Here is a 14,838-nt window from a genome sequence, read left to right on the forward strand (position 1 = left end):
CATCCACCCCTCACCCCCTCCTCTCCGCCTCTCTCCGCCTCGCCTCAGCCACCCCTCACACATTCCTCTCCGCCTCTCTTCGCCTCGCCTTAGCCACCACTCACCTCCTTCTCACTCTCCGCCTCTGCCACGCCTCAGCCTCAGCCACCCCTCCACCTCGCCTTGCCTGAGCTTCACCTCACTCTCCGCCTTGCCTCAGCCACCCCTCACCTCCTTCTCTGCTCCCCCCCTCTACCACCGCCTCCCCCTCCCACCCAAGTAGCTTCCTCCCCTCCATCCCCCCACCTTGCGCTCAAACCTCTCTCTCTCATACCCCTCCCTCTCTCTCCTCCCTCCCTCCTTTCCTTCCTCTCCCTCCCCCCTCCACCCCTCCATCCCCCCACCTCACTCTCAAACCTCTCTCTCTCATAACCCCCTCTCTCTCTCCTCCCTCCCTCCTTTCCTCCCTCTCTCTCCCGCCTCCACTTCCCTCTTCCTCCTGGAGGCCACGGCCCCCAAGGCTCCTCTCCTTCTCTCTAAACTTTCTCTCTCTCTCTCTCTTTCTTTCTCTCTCTTCAAATTTAAAAAAAACAAATCTACAAAACTTAGATAAAGAATTAATCCAAAAAATTTACAAGTACCTGGAAAAAGTTTGTAACTTTACTCTTTCTTGCTTTCTTGCTCTTCCTTCCTTGCTTTCTTGCTCATCCTTGCTTTCTTGCTTCAATGAATAAAATGAGGGGAGAATGAATGAAGAAGGAAGTCTATATATAAGAAAAACTAGGTTTTCCTCCTCCTCTCCTATTGGCTTTCCATTCCTCCCCTCTCTCCTATTGGCTTTCCATTCCTCCCCTCTCCCATTGGCTCCCATTACTCCCCCTCTCCCATTGGACCCCCATCCCTCATCCCAATCTTCCATTGGCCCTCCCTCCATCCATTTCTTCTTCCTCCCCCATTGCCACCACTCCCATCCCACATTTCCACCACGTCCCATACTCCTCCCATTTCCCCATCCCACCCTTCCATCTCCCAAAATCCCATATTTCCCCATCCCACCCTCCTCTTTTTCATCCCCTATTAACTCCCCTCACTCATTTCACTCCCTTATTATCCTACTCTCCTATTACCTCCCCCTCTCACATTCCATTCCTCCCTCCCCACTCTCACTTCCACTTCCCATTACTCACTTGCCATTTGCAAACTATTAATATATTATTATACTATTTTTTATACTGATTATCATACACTCCTATTACCTCCCCTCTCCCATTCCACTCCTCTGTCCTCACTCCCACCTCCACTTCCCATTACTCACTTGCTATACACATTTGCAAACTATTAATATATTATCATACGATTTTTTATACTAATATATTATCATACGATTTTTTATACTATTTGCAAACTTACGTGTGGGCAAAATCACAGGTGTCAAAGCGATCCTATCGTGGTCATACAACAACTGTGCTTTTATTCAAGGGCGTACTTACAAGGGCGTATTTATCCTCATCAACAAACTTATTTCAGCTTTTATTTTGACACAATACTCAAGGTATGAAGTGCATGATTTGTGCATGAGGTGTTTACTTTGTTGTATCAAAGTTGTTTGCCACACACACATACATATACACATACCGAGAATTTGCTAATATTATCGCATCTACATTTCTCCGATGGGCACAAAACTTTGTACACGCCTCAACCTAGGTCATATTGACTTGCATACAAAGTGGTGCACCCATCCCATAAGTACTTGTTTGGATAACACACCTGCAAAAGTATTTTATGACGATTATGCATAACACTAGGAACAAAATGGTGTATAATGTGCGATCGACTATGCAAAGCATATCCAATGGACACAAGACTTTGCATCTTCCTCAACCTAGGTAGTATTGACTTGTGTGCAAAGTGGCATCCCCATCCGATAAGTACTTGTTTGAAAAACACACGTAGGATCGTGTTTTTTGACGGTTCTGCATGACACCAAGGCAAAAACGGTATTTAATACTGAGTCTACCATGCAAAGCATATCCGATGGGCACAATACTTTGCACGTGCCTCAAAAGCGGTGGTATGGTGTTCCATGTAAAGTGGAATGCCCATTCAATAAGTACTTGGTATGATAATACACCTAAGAGCATGTTCTTTGACGGATATGCATAACACTAGGAAAAAAACAGTGTATAATGTGTGATCCCCCATGCAAAGCATAACCGATAGACACAATACTTTGCACGCACATCAACCTAGTTGAAATTGACTTTCTTGCAAAGTGGCTCCCCCATCCGACAAGTACTTTTTTGAATATCACACCTAGGACCATGTTTTTTAATGGTTGTCCATGACACTAAGGCCAAAACGGTGTTTTATGCTTGATCGACAATGCAACGCATATCCGATGGTCACAATACTTTGCACACATCTCAACCTAGGTGTTATTGACTTACATGCAAAGTGGTGTGCCCATCCAATAAGTACTTAGTCGAATAACACATCTAGGACCACGTTTTTTGACGATTGTGCATGACACTAATGCCAAAATGGTGTTTAATGCTTGATCGACAATGCAAAGCATATCCGATGGGCACAATACTTTGCATGAGCCTCAACAATTGTGGTGTTGCATTGCATGCAAAGTGGTACACCCATCTGATAAGCAGTTGGTCGGATAACACACCTAAAAGCATGTTTTTTTATGGTTACGCATGACATTGAGGCACAAACGGAGTTTAATACGTGATATGTCCATCAGATAAGTACTTGAATGTGCTTGACACTAAGGCAAAAACGGTATTTAATGATCAATTGACCATGCAATGCATATCCAATCGGCACAATACTTTACTTGCACCTCAACCTAGGTGGTATTGACTTGTTTGAAAAAAGCCACACCCATCAGATAAGTACTTGGTTGGATATCACACCTAAGGGCGTGTTTTTTTATGAATGTGCATATTACTAGGGGGAAAACGGTGTATAATGTGTGATCGACCATGCAAAGCATATCCAATGGTCACAATACTTTTCATGCACCTCAACCTAGTTTAACTTGACTTGGGTGCAAAGTGGAGCCCCCGTCCAATAAGTACTTGTTTGAATAACACACCTAGGACCGTGTTTTTTTATGGTTGTGCATTACACGAACGCAAAAACGGTGTTTTATGCTTGATCGGCAATGCAAAGCATATCCGATGGGCATAATACTTTGCACACACCTTAAACTAGGTGAAATTGACTTACATGCAAAGTGGAGCACCCATCCCATAAGTACTTGATCGGATAACATACTTAGTGATGTGTTTTTTTAGGCATGTGCATGATACTAAGGCAAAAATGGTATTTAATGCTCAATCGACCATGCAAAGCATATCCCATGGGCACAATACTTTTCCTATACCTCAACCTAGGTGGTATTGACTTGTTTTCAATGAGGCGCACCCATCTGATAAGTACTTGGTTAGATAACACACCTAAGGGCATTTTTTTATACAGATGTGCATATCACTAGGGGAAAAATGGTATATAATCTGTGATCGACCATGCAAAGCATATACGATGGTCACAATACTTTGCACACACCTCAACCTAGTTGAAACGGACTTGCGTGCAAAGTGGAGCCCCCATCTGAGAAGTACTTGTTTGAATAACACACCTAGGACCGTGTTTTTTTATGGTTGTGCATGACACTAAGGCAAAAATAGTGTTTTATGCTTGATTGACAATGCAAAGCATATCCGATGGGCACAGTACTTTGCACACACCTTAAACTAGGTGGAATTGACTTACATAGAAAGTGGCGCGCCATTCCATACTTGATCCGATAACATACCTAGTAGCATGTTTTTTTACGGATGTGCATGACACTAGAGCTAAAATGGTATTTAATGCTCGATCGACCATGCAAAGGATATCCAATGGGCACAATACATTTCTACACATCAACCTAGGTGGTATTGACATGTTCTCAACGAGGAACACCCATCCGATAAGTACTTGGTTAGATAACATACCTAAGGGTGTGTTTTTTTGCGGATGTACATATCACTACGGGAAAAACGGTGGATAATGCATGATCGACCATGCAAAGCATATTCGATGGTCACAATACTTTGCATGCACCTCTGCCTAGTTAAAATGGACTTGCATGCAAAGTGGAGCCCCCATTTGAGAAGTACTTTTTTGAATAACACACCTAGGACCGTGTTTTTTTAAGGTTGTGCATGACACGAAGGCAAAAACGGTGTTTTATGCTTGATCGACAATGTAAAGCATATCCGATGGATACAATAATTTGCACACACCTTAAACTAGATGGAATTGACTTACATGCAAAGTTGCATGCCCATCCCATAAGTACTTGATCGGATAACATACCTAGCAGCGTGTTGTTTTACGGATGTACATGACACTAGAGCAAAAATGGTATTTATTGCTCGATCGATCATGCAAAGGATATCCGATGGGCACAATACTTTTCCTACGCCTCAACCTAGGTGGTATTAACATGTTCTCAAAGAGGCGTACCCATCCGATAAGCACTTAGTCAAATAGCACACCTAAGGGCGTGCTTTTTTACGGATGTGCATATCACTAGGGGAAAAACGGTGTATAATGTGTGATCAACTATGCAAAGAATATCCAATGGTCACAATACTTTGCACACACCTCAATATAGTTGAAACAGACTTGCATGAAAAGTGGAGCCCCCATCTAATAAGTACTTGTTTGAATAACACACCTAGGACTGTGTTTTTTTATGGTTGTGCATTACACTAAGGCAAAAACAATGTTTTATGCTTGATCGACAATGCAAAGCATATCCGATGGGCACAATACTTTGCACACACCTTAAAATAGGTGGAATTGACTTACATGCAAAGTGGCGCACCCATCTCATAAGTACTTGATCGCATAACATACCTAGCAACGTGTTTTTTTACGGATGTGCATGACACTAAGGCAAAAATGGTATTTAATGCTCGATCGACCATGCAAGCATATCCGATGGTCACAATACTTATCCTATGCCTTAAACTAGGTGGTATTGACATGTTTTCAAAGAGGCACACCCATCCGATAAGTACTTGGTTAGATAACATACCTAAGGGCATGTTTTTTTGCAGATGTGCATATCACTACAGGAAAAATGGTGTACAATGTGTGATCGACAATGCAAAGCATATCTGATCATCACAATACTTTGCACACACCTCAACCTACTTGAAAGAAACTTGCGTGCAAATTGGAGCCCCCATCCGATAAGTACTTGTTTGAATAACACACCTAGGACCATGTTTTTTTATGGTTGTGCATTACACTAAGGCAAAAACAGAGTTTTATGCTTGATCGACAATGAAAAGCATATCCGATGGGCATAATACTTTTCACACACCTTAAACTAGGTGGAATTAACTTACATGCAAAGTGGCGTGCCCATCCCATAAGTGCTTGATCGGATAACATACCTAGCAGCATGTTTTTTTACGGATGTGCATGACACTAAGGCAAAAATGGTATTTAATGCTCGATCCACCATGCAAAGGATATCCAGCGGGCACAATACTTTTCCTATGCCTCAACCTAGGTGGTATTGACAATTTTCGAAGAGGCACACCCATCCAATAAGTACTTCGTCAGATAACACACCTAAGGGCGTGTTTTTTGCAGATGTGCATATCACTACAGGAAAAACGATGTGTAATGCGTGATTGACCATGCAAAGCATATCTGATGGTCACAATACCTCGCACGCACCTTAACCTAGTTGAAACAGACTTGCGTGCAAATTGGAGCCCCCATCCGATAAGTACTTAATTGAATAACACACGTAGGACTCTGTTTTTTATGGTTGTGCATTACACTAAGGCAAAAATGGAGTTTTATGCTTGATTGACAATTCAAAGCATATCCAATGGGCATAATACTTTGCATGCACCTTAAACTAGGTTGAATTGACTTACATGCAAAGTGGCATGCCCATCCCATAAGTACTCGATCGGATAACATACCTAGCAGCGTGTTTTTTTACGGATGTGCATGACACTAAGGCAAAAATGGTATTTAATGCTCGATCGACCATGCAAAGGATATCCGGTGGGCACAATACTTTTCCTACACCTCAACCTAGGTGGTATTGACATATTTTTGAAGAGGCACACCCATCCGATAAGTAGTTGGTCAGATAACACACCTAAGAGCGTGCTTTTTTAAGGATGTCCATATCACTAGGGGAAAAACAGTGTATAATGCGTGATCGACCATCCAAAGAATATCTGATGGTCACAATACTTTGAATGCAGCTCAACCTAGTTAAAAAAAACTTGCGTACAAAGTGGAGTCCCCATTTGAGAAGTACTTTTTTGAATAAGACACCTAGGACCGTGTTTTTTTATGGTTGTGCATGACACTAAGGCAAAAACGGTGTTTTATGCTTGATCGACAATGCAAAGCATATGAGATGGGCACAATAATTTGCACACACCTTAAACTAGATGGAATTGACTTACATGCAAAGTGCTGCACCCATCCCATAACTACTTGATCGGATAACATACCTAGCAGCATATTTTTTTATGGATGTGCATGACACTAAGGCAGAAATGGTATTTAATGTTTGATCGACCATGCAAAGGATATTCGATGGGCACAATACTTTTCCTATGCCTCAAACTAGGTGTTATTGACTTGATACATAACACACCTAAGGGCGTGTTTTTTTACGGATGTGCATATCACGGTGTATAATGCGTGATCGACCATGAAAAGCATAACTGATGGTCACAATACTTTGCACGCACCTCAACCTAGCTGAAATGGACTTGCGTGCAAAGTGGAGCTCTGATCTAAGAAGTACTTGTTTGAATAACACACCTAGGACCGTGTTTTTTTATGGTTGTGCATGACACTAAGGCAAAAACGGTATTTTATGCTTGATCCACAATGCAAAGCATATCCGACGGGCACAATACTTTGTGCACACCTTAAACTAGGTAGAATTGACTTACATGCAAAGTGGTGTGGCCATCCCATAAGTACTTGGTTGGATAACATACCTAGCAGTGTGTTTTTTTACGGATGTGCATGACACTAAGGCAAAAATGGTATTTAATGCTCGATCGACCATGCAAAGCATATCCGATGTGCACAATACTTTTCTTATGCCTTAAACTAGGTGGTATTGACTTGTTTTCAAATAGGCACACCCATCCGATAAGTACTTGGTCAGATAACACACCTAAGGGCTTGTTTTTTTATGAATGTGCATATCATTAGGGGAAAAATGGTGTATAACGTGTGATCGACCATGCAAAGCATATCTGATCGTCACAATACTTTTCACACACCTCGATCTAGTTGAAACAAACTTGTGTGCAAAGTAGAGTCCCCATCTGAGAAGTACTTGTTTGAATAACACGGCTAGGACCGTGTTTTTTTATGGTTGTGCATGACACTAAGGCAAAAACGGTGTTTTATGATTGATTGACAATGCAAAACATATCCAAGGGGCACAATACTTTGCACACACCTTAAAATAGGTGGAATTGTCTTACATGCAAAGTGGCGTGCCCATCCCATAAGTACTTGTTCAAATAACACATCTAGGACCTTGTTTTTTACAGTTGTGCATGACACTAAGGCAAAAACGGTGTATAACGCGTGATTGCCTATGCAAAGAATATCTGATGGAAAAAATAGTTTGAATATGCCTCAACCTATGTGGTGTTGAGTTTCATGCAAAGTGATGCTCCCATACCATAAGTACTTGTTCGGATAACACACCTAGGAGCGCGTTTTTTGACGGTAGTCCATATCACAAGGACGAAAATGTTGTATAATGCATGATTGACAATGCAAATAATATCTGATGGGCATAATACCTTGCGCACACCTCAACCTAGGTAGTATTGATTTGTGCTTAAAGAGGTGCCCCAGTCCGATAAGCACTTGTTCGAATAACTCTTCTAGGACCGTGTTTTTTGACGGTTGTGCATGACACTAAGGGAAAAGTGGTATTTAATTCTCCCTCGACCATGCAAAGCATATATAATGGGCACAATACTTTGCATGAGCCTCAAAAGAGGTGGTATTGAGTTACATGCAAAGTGCTACACCATCCGATAAACATTTGGTTGGATAACACGCCTAAAAGCGTATTTTTTTATGGTTGTGCATGGCATTGAGGCACAAATGGGGTTTAATGCGTGATATACCATGCAAAGCATATCCGATGGGCACAAAACTTTGCATGCACCTCAACCTAGGTGTTATTGAGTTGCATGCAAAGTGGCGTGTTCGTCCGATAAGGACTTGATCGGATAACACACCTAGGAGCGTGTTTTTTAACGAATGTGCTTGACACTAAGGCAAAAACATTATTTAAAGCTCAATTGACCATGCAACCTAGGTGGTATTAACTTGTTTGCAAAGAGGCACACCCATATGATAAGTACTTGGTTGTATAACACACCTAAGGGCGTGTTTTTTTACAGATGTGCATATCACTAGGGGAAAAACGGTGTATAATGCGTGATTGACCATGCAACGCATATTGGATGGTTACAATACTTTGCAAAAACCTCAACATAGTTGAACTTGACTTGTGTGCAAATTAGAGCCCCCATCCGATAAGTACTTGTTTGAATAACACACCTAGGACCGTGTTTTTTATGGTTGTGCATTACACTAAGGTAAAAATGGTGTTTTATGCTTGATTGACAATGCGAAGCATATCTGATGGGCACAATAATTTGCACACACATTAAAATATCTTGAATTGACTTACATGCAAAGTGGCACACCCATCCCATAAGTACTTGATCACATAACATACCTAGTAGTGTGTTTTTTTATGGATGTGCATGACACTAAGGCAAAAATGGCATTTAATGCTTGATCGACCATGAAAAGGATATCTGATGGGCACAATACTTTTCCTATGCCTGAACCTAGTTGGTATTGACTTGTTTTCAAAGAGGCACACCCATCCGATAAGTACTTGGTCATATAACACTCCTAAGGGCGTGTTTTTTTACGGATGTGCATATCACTAAGGGAAAAATGCTGTATAATACGTGATCGACCATGCAAAGCATATCCGATGGTCACAATACTTTGCACGTACCTCAACCTAGTTGAAATGGACTTTTGTACAAAGTGGAGCTCCCATCCCATAAGTACTTGATTGGATAACACACCTAGCAACGCGTTTTTTTACGATGTGCATGACACTAAGGAAAAAATGGTATTTAATGCTCGATCGACCATGCAAAGCATATCCGATGCACACAATACTTTTCCTACACCTTAGCCTAGGTAGTATTAACTTGTTCTCAAAGAGGCACACCCATCCGATAAGTACTTGATCAGATAACACACCTAGGACCTTTTTTTTTAGTGAATGTGCTTGACAATAAGGCAAAAATGGTATTCAATGCTCGATCGACCATGCAAAGCATATCTGATGGTCACAATACTTTGTACGCCTCGCAACCTAGTTAAAATTGACTTGTGTGCAAAGTGGAGCCCCCATCTGATAAGTACTTGTTTGAATAACACACCTAGGACCATGTTTTTTTATGGTTGTGCATTACACTAAGGCAAAAACGGTGTTTGATGCTTGATCGACAATTCAAAGCATATTCGATGGGCACAATACTTTACACACACCTAAGCTATCTGAAATTGACTTACATACAAAGTGGCACACCCATCCCATAAGTACTTGATGGGATAACATACCTAGCAGCGTGTTTTTTTATGAATGTGCATGACATTAAGGCAAAAATGGTATTTAATGCTTGATTGACCATGCAAAGCATATTCGATGCACACAATACTTCTCCTATGCCTCAAACTAGGTGGTATTGACTTAATTTCAAAGAGGCACACCCATCCGATAAGTACTTGGTTAGATAACACACCTAAGGGCGTGTTTTTTTCACAGATGTGCATATCACTAGGGGAAAGACGGTGTATAATGCGTGATCGACCATGCAAAGCATATCCGATGGTCACAATACTTTGCATGCACCTCAACCTAGTTGAAAAGGACTTGCATGCAAAGTGGAGCCCCCATCTGAGAAGTAATTGTTTGAATAAGACACCTAGGACCGTGTTTTTTTACGGTTGTGCATTACACTAAGGCAAAAATGGTGTTTTATGCTTGATCGACAATGCAAAGCATATCCGATGGGCACAATACTTTGCACACATCTTTAAATTGGTGGATTTGACTTACATGCAAAGTGGCGCTCTCATCCCATAACCACTTGTTTGAATAACACTCCTAGGATCGTGTTTTTTGACGGTTGTGCATGACACTAAGGCAAAAATGGTATTTAATGCTCCCTTGACCATGCAAAGCAAATACGATGGGCACAATACTTTGCATGATCCTCAACCACGGTGGTATTGCATTGCATGCAAAGTGGTACACCCATCCGCTGGTCGGATAACTCACCTATAACTTAGTGTGTTTTTTTATGGTTGTGCATGACATTGAGGTACAAATGGTATTTAATGCGTGATATACTATGAAAAGCATATTTGATGGGCACAATACATTGCACAAACCTCAACCTAGGTGTTTGAGAGTTTCATGCAAAGTGGAGTGTCCGTCCAATAAGTACTTCAACGGATAACACACCTAGGAGCATGTTTTTTTACAAATGTGCTTGACACTAAGGCAAGAACGGAATTTAAAGCACAATGGACCATGCAATGCATATCCGATGGGCACAATACTTTACCTACACCTTAGACTAGGTGGTATTGACTTGATCAAAAAGAGGCACACCCATCCGATAAGTAAAGTAGTCGGATAACACACCTAAGGGCATGCTTTTTTATGGATGTGCATATCACTAGGGGAAAGACGGTGTATAATGCATGATCGACCATCCAAAGCATATCCGATGGTCACAATACTTTGCATGCAGCTCAAACTAGTTGAAACAAACTTGTGTACAAAGTGGAGGCCCCATCTGAGAAGTAATTTTTTGAATAACACAACTAGGACCGTGTTTTTTTATGGTTGTGCATGACACTAAGGCAAAAACGGTGTTTTATGCTTGATCGACAATGCAAAGCATATCCGATGGGCACAATGATTTGCACACAACTTAAACTAGGTGGAATTGACTTACATGCAAAGTGGTGCACCCATTCAATAACTACTTGATTGGATAACATACCTAGCAGCGTGTTTTTTTATGGATGTGCATGACACTAAGGCAGAAATGGTATTTAATGCTTGATCGACCATGCAAAGGATATTCGATGGGCACAATACTTTTCCTATGCCTCAAACTAGGTGGTATTGACTTGTTTTCAAAGAGGCACACCCATCCGATAAGTACTTGGTTGTATAACACACCTAAGGGCATGTTTTTTTACGGATGTGCATATCACTAGGGAAAAAACGGTGTATAATGCATGATCGACCATGCAAAGCATAACTGATGGTCACAATACTTTGCACACACCTCAAACTAGTTGAAATGGACTTGCATGCAAAGTGGAGCTCCCATATGAGAAGTACTTGTTTGAATAATACACCTAGGACCGTGTTTTTTTATGGTTGTGCATGACACTAAGGCAAAAACGGTATTTTATGCTTGATCCACAATGCAAAGCATATCCGATGGGCACAATACTTTGCACACACCTTAAACTAGGTGGAATTGACTTACATGCAAAGTGGTGTGGCCATCCCATAAGTACTTGATCGGATAACATACCTAGCAACGTGTTTTTTTACGGATGTGCATGACAATAAGGCAAAAGTGGCATTTAATGCTCGATCGACCATGCAAAGCATATCCGATGGGCACAATAATTTTCCTACAACTCAAACTAGGTGGCATTGACTTGTTTTAAAAGAGGCACACCCATACGATAAGTACTTGGTCAGATAACATACCTAAGGGCTTGTGTTTTTACGAATGTGCATATCATTAGGGGAAAAATGTTATATAACGCGTGATCGACCATGCAAAGCATATCTGATGGTCACAATACTTTGCACGCACGTTGAACTAGTTGAAATAGACTTGCGTGCAAAGTGGAGCCCCCATCTGAGAAGTACTTGTTTGAATAACACAGCTAGGACAGTGTTTTTTTATGGTTGTGCATGACACTAAGGCAAAAATGGTGTTTTATGCTTGATCGACAATGCAAAGCATATCCAATGGGAAAAATACTTTGGACACACCTTAAAATAATTGGAATTGTCTTACATGCAAAGTGGCGTGCCCATCCCATAAGTACTTGTTCAAATAACACATCTAGGACCTTGTTTTTACAGTTGTGCATGACACTAAGGCAAAAACGGTGTATAATGCGTGATTGCCTATGCAAAGAATATCTGATGGAAAAAATAGTTTGCATATGCCTCAACCTATGTGGTGTTGAGTTTCATGCAAAGTGATGCTCCCATACCATAAGTACTCGTTCGGATAACACACCTAGGAGTGCGTTTTTTGACGGTAGTGCATATCACAAGGATGAAAATGTTGTATAATGCATGATTGACAATGCAAATCATATCCGATGGGCATAATACTTTGCGCACACCTCAACCTAGGTAGTATTGATTTGTGCGTACAGAGGTGCCCTAATCCGATAAGCACTTGTTCGAATAACTCTTCTAGGACCGTGTTTTTTGACGGTTGTGCATGACACTAAGGGAAAAGTGGTATTTAATTCTCCCTCGACCATGCAAAGCATATCTAATGGGCACAATACTTTGCATGAGACTCAAAAGAGGTGGTATTGAGGTACATGCAAAGTGCTACACCATCCGATAAACACTTGGTTGGATAACACACCTAAAAGCGTATTTTTTAATGGTTGTGCATGACATTGAGGCACAAACGGTGTTTAATGCGTGATATACCATGCAAAGCATATCCAATGGGCACAATACTTTGCATGCACCTCAACCTAGGTGTTATTGAGTTGCATGCAAAGTGGTGTGTTCGTCCGATAAGTACTTGATCGGATAACACACCTAGGAGCGTGTTTTTTAACGAATGTGCTTGACCCTAAGGTAAAAACGGTATTTAAAGCTCAATTGACCATGCAATGCATATCCGATGGGCAAAATACTTTACTTGAACCTTAACCTAGGTGGTATTAACTTGTTTGTAAAGAGGCACACCCATATGATAAGTACTTGGTTGTATAACACACCTAAGGACGTGTTTTTTTACAGATGTGCATATCACTAGGGGAAAAACGGTGTATAATGCATGATCGACCATGCAACCCATATCTGATGGTCACAATACTTTGCACACACCTCAACCTAGTTGAACTTGACTTGTGTGCAAAGCGGAGCCTCCATCCGATAAGTACTTGTTTGAATAACACACCTAGGACCGTGTTTTTTATGGTTGTGTATTACACTAAGGTAAAAACGGTGTTTTATGCTTGATTGACAATGCGAAGCATATCCGATGGGCACAATAATTTGCACACACCTTAAACTATCTTGAATTGACTTACATGCAAAGTTGCACACCCATCCCATAAGTACTTTCAATCGGATAACATACCTAGCAGTGTGTTTTTTTATGGATGCGCATGACACTAAGGAAAAAATGGCATTTAATGCTTGATCGACCATGAAAAGGATATCCAATGGGCACAATACTTTTCCTATGCCTCAACCTAGGTGGTATTGACTTGTTTTCAAAGAGACACACCCATCCAATAAGTACTTGGTCAGATAACACACCTAAGGGCGTGTTTTTTTACGGATGTGCATATCACTAGGGGAAAAACGTTGTATAATGCGTGATCGACCATGCAAAGCATATCCGATCATCACAATACTTTGCATGCACCTCAACCTAGTTGAAATGGACTTTTGTACAAAGTGGAGCTCCCATCCCATAAGTACTTGATCGGATAACACACCTAGCAGCGTGTTTTTTTACGGATGTGCATGACACTAAGGCAAAAATGGTATTTAATGCTCGATCGACCATGCAAAGCATATCCGATGCACACAATAATTTTCCTACACCTCAGCCTAGATGGTATTAACTTGTTTTCAAAGAGGCACACCCATTCGATAAGTACTTGATCGGATAACACACCTAGGACCATTTTTTTAAATGAATGTGCTTGACACTAAGGCAAAAACGGTATTCAATGCTTGATCGACCATGAAAAGCATATCCGATGGTCACAATACTTTTTATGCACCTCAGCCTAGTTGAACTTGACTTGCATGCAAAGCAGAGCCTCCATCTGATAAGTACTTGTTTGAATAACACACCTAGGACCGTGTTTTTTAAAGGTTGTGCATTACACTAAGGCAAAAACTGTGTTTTATGCTTGATCTACAATTCAAAGCATATAAGATGGGCACAATACTTTGCACACACCTAAACTATATGAAATTGACTTACATGCAAAGTGGAGCGCCCATCCCATAAGTACTTGATCGGATAACATACCTAGCAACGTGTTTTTTTACGGATGTGCATGATACTAAGGCAAAAATGGTATTTAATGCTCAATCGACCATGCAAATCATATCCCATGGGCACAATACTTTTCCTATGCCTCAGCCGAGGTGGTATTGACTTGTTTTCAAAGAGGCACACCCATCCGATAAGTACTTGGTCAGATAACACACCTAAGGGCATATTTTTTTATAGATGTGCATATCCGATGGTCACAATACTTTGCATGCACCTCAACCTAGTTGAGAAGGACTTGCGTGCAAAGTGGAGCCCCCATCTGAGAAGTACTTGTTTGAATAAGATACCTAGGACCGTGTGTTTTTATAGTTCGTCTTTCACTTTACATTTTCCCTCACTTTCTATCACTCTTGAAGGAGGGGCA

This window comes from Dipteris shenzhenensis, chromosome 10, assembly GCF_047967505.1.
Source record: "Dipteris shenzhenensis isolate YYH24624 ecotype China chromosome 10, Dip_SZ_1.0, whole genome shotgun sequence".
NCBI lineage: Eukaryota > Viridiplantae > Streptophyta > Polypodiopsida > Gleicheniales > Dipteridaceae > Dipteris > Dipteris shenzhenensis.